The sequence below is a fragment of the Cimex lectularius genome, unplaced genomic scaffold (assembly GCF_000648675.2).
Source record: "Cimex lectularius strain Harlan isolate CLEC.00 unplaced genomic scaffold, Clec_2.1 scaffold13, whole genome shotgun sequence".
Classification (NCBI taxonomy): Eukaryota; Metazoa; Arthropoda; class Insecta; order Hemiptera; family Cimicidae; genus Cimex; species Cimex lectularius.
In genome coordinates, this window is record NW_019392649.1 from 1094665 (window position 1) to 1114093 (window position 19429).

The 19429-nt window shown below is 36.1% G+C and overlaps 1 long non-coding RNA gene and 1 other non-coding gene across 2 annotated transcripts in view; both read right to left on the minus strand.

Annotated features, from left to right (window-relative positions):
- Nucleotides 1-1247: 1247 nt before the first annotated feature.
- Nucleotides 1248-19429, minus strand: part of LOC106664475 — a 177961-nt gene continuing 159779 nt past the window's right edge. Inside the window, exons 3-4 of the long non-coding RNA XR_002911011.1 lie at nt 1836-2025; nt 1248-1754 (exon numbers count right to left, since the gene is read on the minus strand). This is a non-coding gene — a long non-coding RNA (uncharacterized LOC106664475). The remainder of the gene's footprint in view (nt 1755-1835; nt 2026-19429) is intronic.
- Trnae-uuc lies at nt 10670-10742 on the minus strand. The gene has a single exon. It is a non-coding gene; the product is annotated as a tRNA-Glu (tRNA).

Here is a 19429-nt window from a genome sequence, read left to right on the forward strand (position 1 = left end):
ATTTCTTCATAAGATACGTGTCAAGGTTCAGAATATTGTTTAAGCTTTCCGTGGAATGGTGGATTTAAACAGAAGGTATTTATTTAGGTATAATAAATCACGTACTAATTATAAGTTTTTTAAACAAAAAATAGATAATGTATAAATATTATACATTTGTATATAGACCGTATACTTAAAGCTAGAGTGGATTTGCAGTGAAAGTTCACCTGAATGGCCATCCATCAGTGTTAGATCCAAATAAAAATATTATTTTTTTAAATGAACAAGCATAATCACAAAGTCTATTGAATTAAGTCCTTCGGATGAAATCTGTGTGTTTAGGAATAAGGAATTTTTTTAAATAAGTTTACATCACAAAAAACTACTGGTCATGTATGTAGAAATCAAGCCCATTAAAAAAAAATATTTTTGTTTCAACCAAATCATAAACAATACAGAAACATTAGAGTTTATTTGCATTGAAAAATTCATCGCTTCACCTTCCAATTTTCAATTTATTTTTCACGTAAGATAAAATTATCATCCTCGGTTTTCAAGATTCGAATTTTCATCAATTGCTATTTTTCCAAGAACAAACAGAAAATATCATCGATAGCTTGATAAATTTCTAAAAAATTTTATAACAAAAAAATACATAGAAAGGCAAATCTTTTTCAAAGCGATGTTAACGATCCATGAGAGATCCTAAGAATTCCTCTGGATGAAAATTATCTTTGAATTTAGTAAACAAAATATAGCACACAAGTAAAAATTTGACTAAAACAATTTTTCAACTAACACTATTTTTTTCAATAATTCAGAAGAATTACATGATATTTAATAATGGCATTTAATATTTATTTGAATAATAAAGGTTTAGCTAAAAGCATAACAAGAAACAAAAGAAGATAAGGTTAAGTGCTTTAAAAGGGTCAAAATCAATCACGATAGCTAAACTTAGTAATAAACTGACTACTAAACCTTACTGATAATAATGAGGAGGTGAACTACTGTGCATAATTGTGCAGGAAATGTTAAGTAAAACTTCTTTTTAATAATGTGAAGATTATTTTCTTTTTCGTTGTCACAGCAAAATACTGTTTCTTTTCTTCTTGTTCTGTTTAAATCTTCGTTTATGTAAACATTTGATTCCTTGATTATGCTATTGACAAGACTGCGTGTTTATTTCCCTACGTGCCAGGGTTATGTGGAAAGAGGAATAATTTCAACTGTACGCTTAAAAATTATCTTAAGGTCAGGTAAAATTTGATTCTAACCAAACAATCGACTCATATAACAATCACAACAAACAAGAACAAACTTACATAGACAATAAATAACAATAAAATTTTCATGACAATTCAATAGCACGATAGAACTAGGAGGGGAAAGAACGAAAAACATACCTGGCACATAATAAAGAGACAAATAATGTTTTTGTTCTAATAAATTTACAACTCATTCATTGCGTTTTAGTCCTTTCCGGTCATCGTGGTCCGCCTATTTTCGCTGTTTTGGTGTGCCAGGCGTGGTTAGGCATTTCAGCATCTTCAGAAGGTTTGTGTCAATTTACCTAAACGAGTACTTGTTTAAACACATTTATCAATTATGAACTTTCTTGTTAAGGTCTATGAACTAGTATTTCTCATCCTTTCTGGTCATCCGGGTCAGCCTATGCTCGCTTTTCTTGGTCTCCCAGGTCGGTTCGGCGTTTCATCATCTTCAGCAGGCCAGGGTTATAAACAGGGCGAAGCGCCGAAACAAACCCAATTCTAAAACGGATAAACATTTATTTATTGCAAGCAACTCGGCACTATAAATCACTGGAGATAGGTCTTAAGGAGAAAAGGTACCTTTGATTTTGACAGATGACATCATGTCCAACATTATTTGGATTTTGGAAGCATCCTTTTAGTCCATATGTGGTTTTCTGTCAGACGTGCTTCAGATTTTCACCATCTCTTATGTTGATGTGTGCAACACCCTGCTTATAACCCTGCGTACCACTGAAGATGGCGAAACTCGTCTTACAGACCAACCTAGCTAGGATAGACAGACGAAAATATATGACTGTAAATAAAAGAAAAGATGTTTTATATATTTGTACTAGACACGGCATACTCATTTTTATGAAAGGTAAATAAAGAAAAAAATGTCTTTGGAAGGTTCCGTTTTGCTTAGTAAACAGGAGACTTAGTTGGCGTGGGTACTTGAATGTAAATCATTTAGAAATAGTATTGATTATTTAATTTTTATAATTATTAGGATTATAAGTTAATTAAGCTTGATTAAGTCAAATTTATGTGATTTGTTAAAAAACCTCCATTGCAATATATACATAAATGACGTTATTTTTACTATTTTGATTATCGAGAGACATAATTGCATAATTTATTGGTTTAGCAAAAGAAATTTTTTTTCCTGTGTAAACGCGAGTTAGGCAAGTACCAATTAAAATGACTGATGTTTATAAAGGGGAATCACACGTAAGAAGATCATATCCTTTGGTAACAACAATAATGATAAAAATTTGTTGATCCATCCCTAAATGGAACGTTTTTCTCCTTTATTACATGGAGCAATGCGAGCCTCAGTGATGTAACGAGAGATTTAAACAAAATCTTTCTCAAATATTTGGAACACATCATTCCGCAGCGGTCATAATGCTTCTATAAATATGTGTTTAATTTCTACAAATAATTAACTTTTCTCCATTACATTTTTAGCATCTTGACATTGGAACCGAAACGATATCTGTACTGTTAATATGATTTTCTTCGTGGTTTTTTTTATTAATTTAATAATAATGAAAATCATTTGTCTGGAATTACATTATATATTGCTTTGTTCAGGAACTTCTTTTCCCTAACAACCCTCATTCTGTGATCATTTTAACTTAAGGACGATAGCTTTGTTTATCACATTATTCGATTTGAGTAAAAAGTAAGAAAAAACCTCGACCTTGGTAGCACATAAGAGTATACTTTATTTTTTCAATTACTATTGGGAGATCGTGAGATTCGGTCGGGTGTGACGTAGGTTTGAGAAAAAACATTTTCTTTATCGTGCCAACGTTTCGATCTTTATTGAGATCATCTTCAGGGCCTGGGATTTAAAAGCATTGTTTAAATTTAACAAATACATGCAGTATGTGGGAAAAAATGAATTTATACAATGTAAAAAATTTGTTTATATGCAATCAAAGTATTTGTACTCACTGAAACTGTTTACAACTCAAAGTGAGTACAAACTCAAAGTATTTGCACTCAATTAAAGTGTTTACAAACTCAAAGTGAGTCTAAATACTTTGATTGAATATAATTTTTTTTTGCATTGTATAAATACATTTTTTCTCACATCCTACGTGTATTTGTTAAATTTAAACAATGTTTGTAAATCCCAGACCCTGAAGATGATCTCAATAAAGATCGAAACGTTGGGACGATAAAAAAAATGTTTTTCTAAAACCTACGCCACACCAGACCGCTTCTCACGATCTCCGAATAATTATTGACTAACGGTCACTAACCACCACACATTTATTTTTTCAAATAAGTTACAATATGGCAGAATAAAAATATCTAAGTGCTTTAGAGCACGGATTTTATTCCGACTGGAGAAGTTGTTTTTACAAAAAGTTACTACAAAATGAATAGAATTTGTTAGATCGGCAAAAAGAAGGTTCCTGAAAGTAGAACTTTTTTGTTTTCAAAAATTAAATTATTTAACCAGTCAGTACCTATACTTCCAAGCATACCGGGCATATGTTATAATAAGCATAACGTTTTCCTTAACAGACACTCAAGTAGTTATATACCCTTGTTAGTCGGAACGACCCTGCATCCAAAAATCGCACTTCCCCAAGGATAGTACATTCCGCCATATGGAATACTTTTTTAACAGCAAAGCCTCAGCCCTGACTATTTAGGCATACAGCACTTCATAACTTGAACACCTATCGAAGGACGGATAAGTCTAGGCCATCTAACTTTAGTTTCCGAAATACAAACAAACCAGGCCTCTGACAGCTGTTTGTAAAGATATATATCTTTGGCTGATAGATGAACTCGAAGGAGGGACTAATCACGATGTACATGGGAAATACAGCTAAGAGTTTGACAAAGAGTTTTATTCGGTTATATTCTCTAAGTTTTGTTCATAATCCGGCATGTTTCGAATAAGAACTTTCAATGAACCATGGTAGTCTGGAGTTAATTATATTAGCCGATATATTGGCAAGACTAGACTCTGATGACCTTAATGTTTTGACTATATAAGGAAAGTGAAGTTTTCTAAGGAAGAGGATTCAAATCCCCACTTGGTGTGATGGGAAGTTTGCTAAACTCCATTTTTGTGAGCAAGGAGTCAAAACAAGGACGAAAAATTACCAAGAAGACATCCTTGAGAAAGTAGTAAAGCCCTTAAGTACTACTCTTTTTTTCCGGAACTCATTGGGTCTTCCAACAGGACTCAGCTCCTGCGCACAAGGCCCGAGCAACTCAGCAGTGGCTGGAGGAGAATGTTCCGGAATTCATTAAAGCTTCAGATTGGCCCTCGGGAAGCCCACATTTGAATCCTCTGGACTACAAGGTGTGGTCCCATCTTGAGCTTATGGCTTGCCACAGGAAACACGCCAATTTAGAGAGCCTCAACTCCGCTCGGCTAAAAGCAGTTGAGAAATTTCCTCAAGACCTGTTGCGTACTGCCATAGGTGATTGGCCCCGAAGACTAAAAGCTTGTCTGAAGGCAAAAGGTGGTCATTTCGAGTAATATTATTTTATTTCAATCTTAAAAAATATTGAATTTTTTTAAATAAATTTCTTTTTCAAATTGTCAAGTTTCTCTATTCCCTAATGGCCCTTTTTCTTGTAACAGAACTTATGGCAGGACTAAGTATATGCTTTTTGTACAATTCATATTTGTATGTTGTTATTTTGAGGAAAAAGAAATAAAAAGCATTTCTATTCTATTATCGTTGTTTTTCCGCCAAGATCTTTTTTCGATATATGTATGGACGAGGAGAGATTAGGCGTGAGTATAGCTCTTAAGTATTTGTATTTATAGATATTTCGATTCTATCCCCCTTGAAGAACTATCTATCTGAAGAACGGAATCGACCCACTCTTCTAAAGACCATGATTTTGGATTTATTAAAATTGTCATACAAGTTCTACTGACCACAGTATGATTCTAGCATGTTAATGTACTTTTGAAGGCCTACTGCAATACTTGTCAGTATGACTATGTCATTTGCGTTATATTATTATTTTTTACTCCCGTAGCTTAGAACAGATTAGAGGTCATCCAGATAAAGGGAAAACATAATTGGAATTAGCAGACATCTCTGTCTTACTCAAGAAAGTACTTCGAAATAGTTGGAGACACCTTTTTTACCCCGTCACACAGGATGCCGTTTACGAAAACAGAAACTTCTAAAATTCCTAGTAGTTTAGTAGAAAAACCTAGACCATTCAGCATCAAGATCAAAGCCCTGCGATCCACTCTGTTGAAGGCTCCTTTCAAGTCAACAAAAAAGCAATACACTTTCTGTTTAGGCTTGACCAATACCATGCTAATGATGTCCGACAGGAATACAATGGTGTCACACATCGAGTAGCCTTTCCTAAAGCCCATTTGGCATTGGCTTAACAAGTTATTCGTGGACGCAAAGTCCTCCTTACAGAGCATCCAAACAGGATATGTTTCTGTAATTTGTGGCGTCGTTGACATATCTTTGCTTAAAAAGAGGTTGTATAATGAATTTACCAAAAGACGGAGGAATGTATTCTTAATTTAAAACTCTAAAAGGTGTTCAAGGAATCCGAAAGGAGCACTTTTGTAGAATTCTCCTGTCTGAATCCAGGGATTTATTGTTTTTGAACCTGCTAAGTACTGTTTGTATTTGACTAAAAAGTGGATGAGAGAGAGACATGTGAATATCTAAGACTAAACATTCCACATAAAAGAGAACTGCACTACTACCCGTAGGAGTATTGGAAGAGATTCAAAATGTGCAACTCAAGAATTATGAGTTAAAGTTGGGTGCCGCGGTAGCCGAGTGGTTAAGGCGTCAGACTCTCGGCTAGTGGTCCCGCGGTCGTGGGTTCGATCCCCACCGTCGCCTCTGGACTTTTACTGACGCCTAAGGGGACCGGTGGCCCCAATGAAAGTAAATGACACGGCACTCATCATTGGAAGGAGCGGGATCAGATCTCAGCGACCCTGAATTTGGTCCCAACCCCCTTCAAAAATGAGTTTCTTCGATGGAAGAACACCGGTACAATGGGGGCTCAAATTCACACTTGTGTTGCGAGCCCCAAAAAATGGAGCCAGGGATAAAGTACAATAGCTGTACAGCTGCAGTGCTCAGGAGGGAACTCCACCAGTTCTTGGTATCCATTGTAAAAAAAAAGAAAAGTTAAAAAAAGAGTTAAAGTTAGCGCATAACTGCATCAATCATCGTATAAACATCTAGGAACCAATAGGTATTGTTACTAATAAAAACTTATAAATATATATCACAGCTGGTTGGCATGCATTTAGTCATTTCTAGTAAACACCGGAAAACTTCCTACTACTTAAGGCTTAATTTTGTACAACTTGAAGCTTATTATAATTGAATGCACCATACAGAAGACGCATAGGTAATTATGGGCCTAATATATAATTTATAAATTCCATCTTCTTTGGGTAGGGGTAGTGATTACACTTATTACCTGGAACTAGACAAATATGCATATACCAGGCCAGGGTCTATGCCTACTTTCTAGAGGTCTTGGAGACTTTATCGTCTTAGGATATTCTGAGCATTGTTCTGTGTGTTTATTATCAAAAGCCTCGTTGTGTAACTTCACGAGTCCAATCTTCAATCACGTACAAAAGGTCTGGCCAAAATAAGTTAGAGTTTCATGTTTTAGCATTTGGCTCAAGTAGTCAAATGTTCAGAGCTCGGGTGTTCGATGCTCATATTATCAAGATGGAAAGTTTCCGTGATCTTGACGACTGAAGACCATGGACTTTTGCCAGCGTTCTTACTGTTGTTTGGCCGAGCAGAAGTTGAAGTTCGTAGCTCTCAGCCAGATTTGCCAGAATTATTGGGTAAACGACGCATTTAAAGATGACAAGCGCTCAATTTATTTCTAATCCTGTACCTACGTCATCTGCAGCTTCAGTACTGATTCTGTCTGTTTCTAAGTTGAAAAAAAAAAGTTAAGAGCCCAAATTATTTCGACAAGCCCAGGAACCGCTTAGGAAGGACACAGCCAACATTATAACCAAGAACCGTCCGATCAGGATCTCAAACGATCTTCAGCTCTCCACGCAAGGGAGAAGGAAATTGCTGGGAACTATAATGCTCCGCGGGTAGTCTTTTTTTAAATTAATTAAATTTATTTATTAAAACTGGTCTTATTAGACCAACCATTTACATTTCACTATTAATTTTTAACTACACAAGTTCATATGGCTTTGTTCTTTTTAATCTTCTGACCATGTTTCGGTTATGTAAGAGTTTGGTCGCTTCCACATTCTCGTGCTGGCTGAGGCGAGCCTGGTGTTTGGCGGCAAATCTTTGTATTTCCGCCGTGACTTCAGGGATCATAAGGTCCCTATGTAAGTCCTTATTCCTTATGTACCAAGGTGCATTGACCATGTTACGTAAGATTTTATTTTGGAGTGTTTGTATGATTTTGATATTGCTGTGTTTGGTACAACCCCATAGTTGAATACCATATGTCCACATAGGCTTTATGACTTGTTTATATAATAATATTTTATTTTGTATAGCAAGATTGGAGCCACGCCCTATCAACCAGTATAGTTGTCTATACCTTAAACCTATTTCTGTCCTTTTTTTCTTCACGTGTTCTTTCCATCTCAACTTGGCATCTAAGGTCATTCCCAGATATTTAGCTGTATTGCTGTATGGTATAGTAGTAGTTCCATCGATTGTGAGCGACGGAACATGGTCCACCTTTCTGTTTGTAAAGATTTATGCTGATTTAGCTTGATTTTCCATTTTTTTGTCCATTCGTTTCTCTTATTACATGCATTTTGGAGGATTTTGGTTGAATGGGTGATAGTCGGTTCTAGTGATATCACCGCTGTGTCATCTGCAAACGCAATTTTTACTCCATCTATTTTCGGAAAATCACTGGTGTATAACAAGTAAAGCAGAGGGCCTAATATGCTACCTTGAGGCACTCCTGCATGTATTGTTTTTAATTTTGAATATTGATTTTCTTGTTCGACTCTAAACAGTCTGTCAGTTAGGTAGGAACTGATGATATCGACATACTGCTTTGGTAGCATACGCTTTAGTTTATTGATGAGTCCTTTGTGCCAGACTTTGTCAAAAGCTTGTGAGACATCAAGGAAGATAGCAGAACAAATTTGTTTTTCTTCAAGAGATTTTTCTATTACGTCCGTTACTCGGTGAATTTGGTCTATTGCTGAATGTCTTATTCGGAATCCAAATTGGTGGTCAGGAATGATTTTCTTTTTATCTACGATGTGTTTTATTCGTTTTAATAATAACTTTTCGAAGTTTAGTTTAGACACTGTTGGTAGTAGCGATATTGGTCTATCTCTATTGGAATAATTTGACCTCGTTCGCCGGTTTTCCTGATTTTTTTATCATAATGAAAGTCCGATAATGGTTAGCCAAAAAGAAACCGATGGTGCCGTTTAAGACCACAGAAAACAGACGATCCCTTTAAGATCTCTGTGAGGTCATGTATTGTAAAGTAGCCCATTAACCATGCGTACATTAATGTATTTAAGAGCGAAAGAGAGGAATTTCAAGATGTATACCAAATCTACAACATGTATACGTCAGGTTCTTTCTAATCTATACACAGTTCAAAGTTAAATGGTAACAAGTTTGAAAAGATTCATACGTATTCACGATGTATATAATTTCAGTCTCATTATCAACTATCTGTTAGTTTATTTGATGTTTTTACACGAATAAACTGTCTAAACACATCTCCCACTCAGTGTTGACTAAATTCAAGTTGTGTGTTAAGCGCGTAGATGCCAGGAACTTAATTTTGTTTCCTCAAATGGTTGACAGAGCTCGTGTCAACGAACGGTAAGGCCTGCTTCTGCAGAGTGCCGACAGATGCCATGAGCAGTTGGAAATCATAGCAGTCGAAGTTTCTGTTCAATTTTCTCAATAGTGATTTTTTTGTTTTATTTTTCCCCAAAATTTGAATCGTATGTATTCTGATTTTGTTGAATCTCCAGGAAGACACTCTCACAATTAATCTTACCTGACAAGAGAATTCAGATCAGAGAACAATAATTTTATACCGGAAATATTTTTTTTTATTTCTCTTAGGTTTAAAAATTAAATTTTACTCAGTGCCGAATACTTCGGAAACATTCATGATTATAATAGTAAACTGTAATATATTGTATTTATATTTTGGATTATTTTTATAGAAATTTTATGATACAGGGTGGTGCATTGTACCGCGCACCACCACTTCTTTGTACACCACGCTCTATATTTCGATTTATCAGATATCGGCAATACTATTACAATTGTATATAAAATATTAGGGATAAGGCGAATTCGAAAGATAGAAAAACACTCAGCTTCAACAGTCAAGCATTCGCAAAATATTTTTTTTTCTCAGAAGTTTGTCAATGTTAGATTAAATTATATATCGGCCTCTTTACGACCTGTGCACCGCGACCAGTATTGGTCTTGCATCTCCATTTTTTTATCTAGAGCTCCTCGTAAAGCTTGAGGCTTTTTACCAGACCCGAAAGCATTTTTAAAGGGCTTTCGGGTGTATCCTTCTGGCCTTGGCTTTTCCTCTCCCAGGATTAGGAATCTAAGCCTACATAGGTCTTCGCACCAACAGAGGACGTGTTCTGCCGTTCCTTCTTCTTCTTGGCAATATCTGCTCAGCTTTCTGCCACTCCGAGTCTGTACATATGCCTCCGGAGTCTGCAGTGTCCAGTTAGCAGTCCATTCTAGTCCTAGCACGTCTTTAGATTTAGTAATTCTGGGCTTCATTCCCATTGAGCGGAGGACTTACATATTGTCTAATGGATCCCGTTTTTGGCAGTTTGGTAAGCCACAAAAGGGTCCATGGCATATAGGTGTCCTCATTGAACTTTCCTTAGCTAATTTATCGGCCTCTTCGTTGCCCTTCTGCCCTGGCACCCACAAAATGGGTAATTTTGTTATTTTCTCCAATGTCTGACAGGGCTCTGCAGTCCCAAACGACTCTAGGCTTTACCGTGCGAAAATTGCCTTCAGTGCCGCCTGGCTGTCCGCGTAAATGGCTAATCTTCTACTGATAATCCCCAGACTTTTTATCTCCGTGGCACTGTGTTCAATAGCCACAGTTTCCGCTTAAAAACGGTGGCATATCGTCCAAGGCTTATATGAATTCTAGCCCTTGGTTTATTTCCATAAATGCCAATTCCTGACACAAATTCGGTTTTTGAGCCTTCAGTAAACAAGATGTGGTCGGCATTAACTGGAATTCCTTTCTCCCAGTCTTCTCTAAAAGGTATTTTGATTAGAATTTTTTCTCAAAACTGAATTGGGGGTCATGGTAACAGTAGGCATCCCCATTGCAAAAAGTTAGAAATTCCTTTGATAAAAATAGAACTGTTTTAAGTACTTTACAATTAATTAAGGTTTTTAGTTGAGATGAAAAAAAGTTAATGGCACGAGAGGGATTCGAACCCACGACCTTCGGCTAGAAACGCCGCTGCTCTACCACCTGAGCTATCGTGACCTCGATCCACTCGGACATCAACTCCCCATCTCAACCCCACCTAATGAGTTTTCCCTCCTTTTGCCATTTTTCAAATGTTTTAAGTACTTTGCTAAATTAAAAACAAAGGCTGTTAGTTCAAAATGTATTCTTTGCCTGTCTATTTTTTCTGGGTCGGTTTGTCGGTCGCGTTTCGCATTTTGTCATCTTCAGCGTGTCTGTCATTTAGGTGATATGCGGATCTAAATGATCGATAACGACGAAATTATGGTTCATTACCGCAAACCACAAGAAGAAATCTCTCAACATCATGGTTTAAGTTTTCGCGACTTGGCTGAAAAATTTCAACAGGCCAACTTCTCACATAACAACTTCGAATCTAGTAGGAATGTGAAATTTTTTTGTAGAGGAAGTGCCTGGAGTGAGCGAGAACGTGGATACGAGAGACTATGGACTTTGACTTTCTTTGGAATTTTAAGTCTAAAATTTCTACCGATCCCACCGACTATAGAAACATGTGACCTTATCATGCCAGTAAAACTGAGAACTTTTATTTAGGAGAAAAGAAAACCCAAGTGTTTCTTGGTATAATAATTTTTTTATTTAGTATATTTCATTGGCCCTACATTAGCAGCCCGAAAGTGAGTTTCCTACTTTTATTACTATGTACATGGCTGAAGCCGCTGAAGGGACTTGATGGCCGTACATTGCTACTGACAGGTGGTATTCCTATGGTGGGTCGAAAAATATAGTACATTTAAATTATTATATAATTTCTTCTTACTTTTAGCGTTCTATGATGAAGCTACTAACAATCAAACAATATACACAAATTATATACTTGGCATTTTTACATTTCGCCACAAACATAGCCATTTTTTATACGAAAATTAAAAAATAAGACAAACTAAACACAACAAACGCATATGAGACTGGTTTTTGAATACCCAAGCACATATGGCAAATTTATATCCAGGCAAATGGTCCCATCCGGCAGAATTTCCCTCCACAAATGCTTAAATAAAAAATAATTATCACTTCACCGTATACAAGGGTGGAAGTACACCAGAGAACTTAGTTGCATTCTCAGCAAGAAAAAAATTAAAACTAGCCTTTTGACGATGTACACAAAGCAACAGTAATCTCCAAAAATCAGGATGGACTCAATTCCAATAGAAAACGATAAATTAAAATTAGTGGACCAACTAGCTAAGGAAGCTACAAAAGATAAGCTGTCCATACAAGTTAAGTAATTTTTCCTTCATAAGAAAATAACGTAGAGATTATTTGGAAAGGTGAAATAACGAATAGATAAACGCTTCTTCTGGAGCCATTATCAGACATTAAATCATAGAACATCGGCGCACTATTATAGATTAAACTTCAGGATGAAATTACTAAGAATTAACATCAGACTGGCAGCATCCAAAGTGTCCCTTTACAACCAAGTCCGAGATTTCCAAAATTTTGTATTCAACGGTTTTGAAGGGTGCAGAAACCACAAATATTTGGTTTGTTTCTTGCTAAAGAAATATTTTAACCTACTTTACTCATTGCGTCAAAATTGCACAATATTGCAATAATATGTGAATCGTGGATATTGGAATACATAATTTGTGACTGAGCGACGTAGCAAATAAATTAAAAAAAATTTGGTTTCTGTTCGGTTCTGTCAGAAAATATGTATAATATAACCGTTATATCCGAAAAAATATATGTTTAAAAAATATGCACTAGCTGACAAAGAAATGTATTGGTAAAAACATTCTGTAAAATCCACTTTTCATTTTAATTCCTTGCACACAATGAATAATAAAGAAATTAGTGAAAAATTTAGTCTGGGTGATTGTCAATTGATCAAGCGGTGACCGACGGCGTAACGTTACTCCTGAATCAACAAGCCTTGATTAAAGCAGAAAAACGTAACTATAACCTCTTACAATATAACTTAACGACTAATATATTCTCTGGCCCGTTAGTAGTTATTACGTACGTGAGCTAGTCAGTGAGTTTTTTGGGGGACGGAGTTTTCGGCGTTGGGAGATCAATGCTCTCTCTCTCTCCTGGAAGGTACAGTTAAACCTGGAGGAACAGGCAGGGGCCCAACGCGTTCCTCCGGCTGCCGGTGGAATGTAGAAGGAGATTTTTCATCGGCATCACTCGTACTTAAAATATTTGAAAAAAATAGTCTTCTTTTCATGAGATATTGACACTTTTAAAATGTTTCGAAAGGAATTATTTCTAACTGCTATATGTATTATAGCGATAGGTTTTAATAAAAAAAGGGTTGGAAAAATGAAACGTTTTTTTTCAAAAAATTCACTAATTTCGTGGTTCACATGACCAATTAATATATTACAATTGATTAAGGTTTTTAGTTGAGATAAAAAAGTCAATTGCACGAGCGGGATTCGAACCCACGACCTTCGGCTAGATGACCCGCTGCTCTACCACTTGAGCTATCGTGACCTCGATCCACTTTTTTTTTCCACTCCAGTTTTTTTCAAATACAACAAGGAATTTAAACCCTTCATGGTGAAATAACGACACTCGACGTTCGGAAACGAGAAAACTACAGTTTCTTCACCTCAAGAAGATTTCGTAATTGTTATACTATTTAAATACAAAAACCTGACATCCAGGTTTTCAAAAACGCAAAACCACCGCTGAAGAATATCCGACAGGCCAAAACAGTGAAAACATGCAAGCCAAAATGCCCACATTACATATTCATCATCCATGTTAAGCTTGTTTTATTATTTCAGTTCGTGGAATAGTCTTCTCCACTATTTATTAGTAATTCTTCTATTAATTTATTTTTTCTGTGTTTTCCAGTTTTGCTTTCAACAACACAAGCTCACCACTGAATATAGTCTGACAGACGAAAATAGCGACACGGATCGAAAAAATATTTCATATAATTTCGGCGTTTCGTGTCATACTGGCATAAATTTTTTATGCTCTAAATTGGCCATGATATTTCACACAAACATAGTGAACAAAACTCAAGAACCGACAGACGAAAATAACGAGAATATGCATTCCGGAGAAACAACCCATATTTGTGATAGTTTTTCGTATCAATCTAGCATATCTGTGTCATTTTCTCAATCAGTCACAACAAAAAGCCTGATGGTCTAAAATGTCTTTCTTTTTTCATTTTTCATTACGGGCAATAGGTTTTCTGATTATTATTTTTTGAATTGATTTTTTTTTTCAGCTTCCAGTTTTGCATTCAACAACACAAACCCTACATTGGCTAATTACAACAATTCACTTACTTAATTTTGACCCACTGAAGATAGAGAAATACTGAAACAAAAAAAGCAGTGGAAATAAGCCAAGATCGAAACCTCAAGAAGATCCCTAACAGTATTGTTAATGACATGTTGGTCTAGGAGACATGTTAAACTTATTGTCTAATCTCATGGTTCATGTTTCAATCAAACGAGTTTCGATTTCTCGCCATATTCATTGAGGAATTGTCTAAATAGTTTAGTGCACTATATATTTGTTTTCTAGTGTTCAACAACCTTTCGATAGCGAAGAAAGGCGGGCGCAGACCCCATGAAGAATTTTTTTTAAATTAAAACCGTGTAACTGTAAAATATTAATGAGGTAGAATAAAAACATGAAATATTGGAGTCGCTTAAAAGAAAATGAAGAGCCGAAATAGGTAAACTTGAAGGTTATTGACTCCGGCGTTTGTTTGACTTGAGGACTTAGCGTAGAGAATGCCATGGGAGTGTTCCTAATGGGTTTCGTCTTCACCCCGTCTGGGTACAGGACTGAACAACTATGGAAGTTCAACACGGACTTAGAAAACGCCGGATTATTAAATTCAGTCTTTGTAACTACGAACTTTGGCAATATTCACGAGGTAGCATACCGTATTTTATAAAATCGCTCTGGGCGATAATGGATTTGAATCTCGAAATCACGACTTGCCGCAATCCCGAGGCGGTAAAAATGTATTATTGTAATATTAAACTTTGATTTAATCTATGCAGAGTGGTTAGGAGGGGAATGCGTTCCGGGGGGAGCCGTGCAACAAAAATTACGTTAGGCAAAACGTATGTAGTTCCGTTGTTCCTGATCGTCTATATCCCATTTTATCGGTCTATCATTTAAATAAAGCAGGATGTGATAAAATGGCCCTAACCTACCACTATAGATCATCTGACAAACCAAAACATCAGGGAAATGCGGACAAAACAAACCAGTAGCCTCATGTTCAAAAATGTCCTGCTTACTATATGAATTTTCATCGTTTCATAACATATGGGCATAAATTCCTTTTATTCTAAAAACACGAGCTGTTTAGGCAAACTTTATATTGTTAGGTTTTGAGTGTTTCATTTTGGGGTTTAACAAACCCACCACCGAAGATCTGACAGGCCAAAACATCGAGGACATGCGGACCAGGATGGTCGGAAACGACCAAAATACAAGTACGTCACCCAGCATACGTTAAGATAAAATTTCATAAATAGTCAATTTAAATATTTGATACAATACAATTTGTAAAAAAAATATAAATAAGCTATTTTATTTAGATGAATATTATTTCTTTTAGGATGGGGTAATAACACTTTTTCGCTTTCTACAGGATTTTTTTATGATAAACATAACTTCTAGGCCAATTACGATAAACATTTATAAAACTTTATAAATATAACTTTTTATATTTCATATGTGTACTAGAATATGTCTAAAAATTAAAACTACAATAGCACATTGAATGTTTCCTTAAAGTAGATTATACTATAACATAGCAGCTTTGCTTCATCATATGGACTTTTTCTAGTAATGTTAATTTTGTACAGATAGGTCACGTGATTTAAGTCAATTTAAAAGTAACAGTTTATTAATAATATACGTTAATAAATTACTGAAAGAATGATCTTTTTAATATAGTACAGATATACTGACAAAGAAACAGAGAAAAAGAAAATTTGCTGTTTAAAAATAATAATGATTATTTAGAGATCGTGAGATGCTGTCTGGTGTGACGTAGGTTTTTAACGTGCCAACGTTTCGATCTTTATTGAGATCATCTTCAGGGCCTTGGATTTATAAACATTGTTTAAATTTTACAAATACATGTAGGATGTGAAAGAAAATGAATTTATACAATGTTAGATATTTTAGATTCACTCAAAGTATTTGTTCTCACTCAAAATGTGTTTGTTTTCTGTGTAATACTTTCATGGAATCTAAAATCACTAATAGTCACTAAACACCACACAAAAATAATAATGAAGACAATTATTACTGAAGCATCTAAATAGTCGGCAATATTTGTTTATCACAAATTGAAGACGAAAGGTCAAAACGTTTATTCCAAAAATACCAAAAAACGGGTTCAAACATTGAATAATTTATACAGGCTCGGATGTTGCTTTTTGAAAAAAAGTTCCAATCAAAAATTGAATACCGTTAGTGATATCGAAGGCCCCTCGTTAGACCCAGAGAAAAAGAATACCAATTTTTTTTCACTTTATGCCGTAACTTTTGCCCAACGTCGAGAACTGAGGTCGGATCGGTGCTGTTTCGGTAATTGTACATTCGGAGGGCACTAACCTCAGCTCTCTTCCTTGCCACCATGGTTTCTCATCCGCCTACCCCAACACATTCCTCGATGTTGCGCGGAGGTTGTGTATGTTTGAATTATCAAAAAAGATATGTTTTGCGATGGGTAGATTTTCGCGTAGAATCGAAAGAAACGGTCATGTGGTGGATGAAGTTACCTAGACAAGTACCAAGTGTAGTTTGTCTAAGTAAGTAAAATTATGCGTTTACTTTATTTTTGAAAAGCCTAATCTTCAATAGGATATTCTATAATCTTTTTGTTTCAAAAGATTACCCTAATCTTACTTGTTTCTTCCTTTTTGATTTTTTTATAGGAACAAGCGAGAATTAACGGACCTAGTAATGTCATTTAGTGTCGGTCAGTTCAACATATAATCCGCAACGGCTTTATTCTTCGACGGTGTAAACTGACACTACCTTTGGGCCAGGGTGATCGTTAACTTTCGGAACCGCTTTGCCGTGAGATTCCTCATCCCAGGCCTCTCGATCACCGTCCCACTCCCACTCATTCCCAAGATTAAATAAGGGAGTGTGAAGAAAAAGGAACTCCAGGCGGGCCGAGGGCGTGTCCAGTTAGATTATAAGATTATAACGACCGCCTCCTTCGCCTACACGCCCGGTCGTAAACAATCGAACATGCTGATGTACTTAGCAGACGATTTTTAAGCACCGGCTGCTAGACGGAAACACGGCCTACGTCTGGATTAAAAAGGGCGATGTGGTTTTCGCCAAAGATTTGTGCCACGTGGGCCTTCGAGCTTTCGGTCCCTAAGTACCAGATAAACGGATTTGGCTCTTTTCCCATTTTTAATGTCGCCCTGTAATAAATTAAAACCTTTTACACTGCGCAGAACAGTATAAAATGAACGCTGGAGAATGTATTTTGAAGGTAATTTTCTCTTGTTTTTCCAAGTAAACAAAAATCCAATGAAGTATGGCATCAAATTGGTAGTAAGCAAGTGTTTATTAGTCAAGAACACTACGTTTTACTATTCGATTATTAAATTGTGTATCATCGCATTATTGTTCTGTTTAACTAACGGTTTTATTCATGTCTACAGTAATAAGTGTGTTTTATATTGTTAATATTTCATGAGCATCATGATGAACCATGTCATTTCTGATTATTTTTGGCCAGTTTATCCTCGCTGTTTTAAACTGTCGGGTGTGTTTCGGCTTTTCCTCTGCTTCAGTGGTCAGTATGTGTTGCCTCATTTTGCTTATCGACCACTGAAAACGTCAAGACTGCATACTTTTGCTGTTTTGATCTGTCAGTCTAGTTTCGGTGTGAAAAGCCAACACAAGGATAAGTACACCAAAAATGATCGGAAATATCAAATTTGTTGTAACACAGAAAATGTAGTGATATTGAATAATAAATGCATGAACGACAAAATCCAAAAAAGATCGCGAAATTCTGAAAGGCGTCTCATAGACCGAACAATCGAACCTTCAACGGTGATCAAAACATGTCCGGAATAATCCCAGTCAACAAAAACAACCAAATTTTTCTCAAAGGCTGATTTGAAGTTGGACAAAGCGTCAAAGTTTGTTTGTCTCCGATCTGGTTTTGCCTGCCAACCCTCGTGTTTAGTCTGGTGATCAAAACGCGAGGCTAGGCGGACCGGGATGATTGGATTCAACTAAAGGTGTGTTTCCACAAAGATTTTACATATACGATTTAATTTTACAATTTTAATGTCTATTGTTTCTTTGTAGGCCTGCAATATCGCAGGAAAATATCAAGGCGACCTTCAGTAGTCGCCAGTATTGTAATCAAGGTGAGGCAATGACAAATACTCACCACTAAAGAAAATTAAAAACAGAAAATAGTATGACAGATAAAAGCAGTGATGATAAGCTGACCACAAATAATCAGAAATGATCTGGTAAATGAAATATTATTTTGCCTGAAATATCACCGAAAAAGAGGGGAGAGGCTTCTCCGTTACCTTACCCTTCTTATAACCCTGATGACCACTGAAAATCGCGAAATGTTAAAAGCCGTCAAACATACGAAATGTTAAAAAACGGCAAACAAAAGATGTCCTGAATAACGCCAGTCAATTTAAACAACCAAATTTGATTCAAAGGCCGACTTGAAGTTCCATTAACTGTCAAAGTTTGATCGTTTCCGATCTATTTTGTCTGCCTATCCTCGTGTTGAGGACGTCGTTTGAGGGACCGCGGTAGCCGAGTGGTTAGCATGAGAGACTCTCACGCCGCGGTCGTGGGTTCGATTCCTACCGTCCGTCGCCTCTGGCCCACATTATTCACATATTCACACATATATGAATTGTCACATGGCTAATATGCATAGTTCATAACGAAAAAAAAAAAAGCCTGGAGATCAAAACAGCGAGGATAGGCGGACCTGATGATAGGATTTAACTAATCGTGTGTTTCACAAAGATTTTGTAGTGCGTACAATTTTTACCATTTTAATGTCTATTGTTTCTTCGTTGTCCTGCAATACCTCAGAAAAATAGGTGTTATAAGCAAGGTGAGGCAATGACAAAAACACACCACTAAAGAAAAAGAAAAACAGAAAAGAGTATGACAGATAAAAACAGGTATGATAATCTGACCGAAGAAAATATTATTGTTTACCTGCAATATCTCAGAAAAAGAAGGGGGTCATCGTTACCTTACCCTGATTATACGGAAGATCGAAAATGCTTAAAGGCGTCACGTATACTTACCATCCATCGGGGATACAACGGCAAATAAAAGATTTCCTGAATAACGCCAGTCAATAAAAAACAACCAAATTTGACTCAAAAGCTGATTTGAAATTTGACCAACACTCAAAATTTGGTCGTTTAAGATCATTTTTGGCCTGCCAGTTACCGCTGTGTTGGTCCCTCAGGCGCGTTTGAGTATTCGCGATTTTCATTGGTGGCTTTTCGACGGTACCTCATCCTGCTTATAGCTCTGAGGATCACTGAAGATGGCGAAATGTTGAAACGCGTCTGACCGACCAATTCATCGAAGTAAAGATCAATTACATATTATTTTGATTGGGACAATTTTCTTACTGTTAAACTACAAACTTGTACAGTTTTTGTTGTTTTATTGTTAAGTAACTCACAGTGTGTCGAACAGACAGAAGAAAA